We start from the raw sequence: 603 nt of genomic DNA, 5'->3' as shown, positions 1-603 counted from the left end.
AGCCATAGTATGGTTTATGAGGACATCCGCTATGTTACACAACACATCTGCATAGGCGATTTTTCCAAAGTGCATCGGTCTTACTTATTACACTCGCCAAATTTTTCAGATCGAAGAACTGCACGACATGTACGGTCCCGCTGTCACAGATACAGGCGTCAAAGCACTTGTGGCCTCAGCGGAAACGGCCGAGGGTGCGCGTAAAGTAGCGGAGGAGCGTGTGAAGAGGGGACTGAATGCCATAGATTGTTTGTACGTGAGTTTGGTGGGCGTGGATAACGGTACGAAATTGAGTTCGACAGACTCGAGGCGGCGAGCACAGGATGCGAAGAAAACGTAAACTTAAAAGACGTAGTCAGGCATATATACAAAACGAAAGGTTGACCTCATACGTTTTACATATATACACACAAAATGGTACGTGCAAACGAGTGCAATGGCTCTATAACCTGTGGCTATATACGAATTTGGTGGGTTAGATAACGGCACGAAATTGAGGTGGACAGACCCCAGGCGGCGTATTCAAGATGATGCCTTGAAACGCAAACATAAATTATTCAAGGATAAAAGTAGAAATAAAAAACAAATTCATACCTATATACC

This window comes from Sphaeroforma arctica, assembly GCF_001186125.1.
Source record: "Sphaeroforma arctica JP610 unplaced genomic scaffold supercont1.27, whole genome shotgun sequence".
Classification (NCBI taxonomy): domain Eukaryota; class Ichthyosporea; order Ichthyophonida; genus Sphaeroforma; species Sphaeroforma arctica.
Note: the sequence above shows the minus strand (reverse complement) of the source record.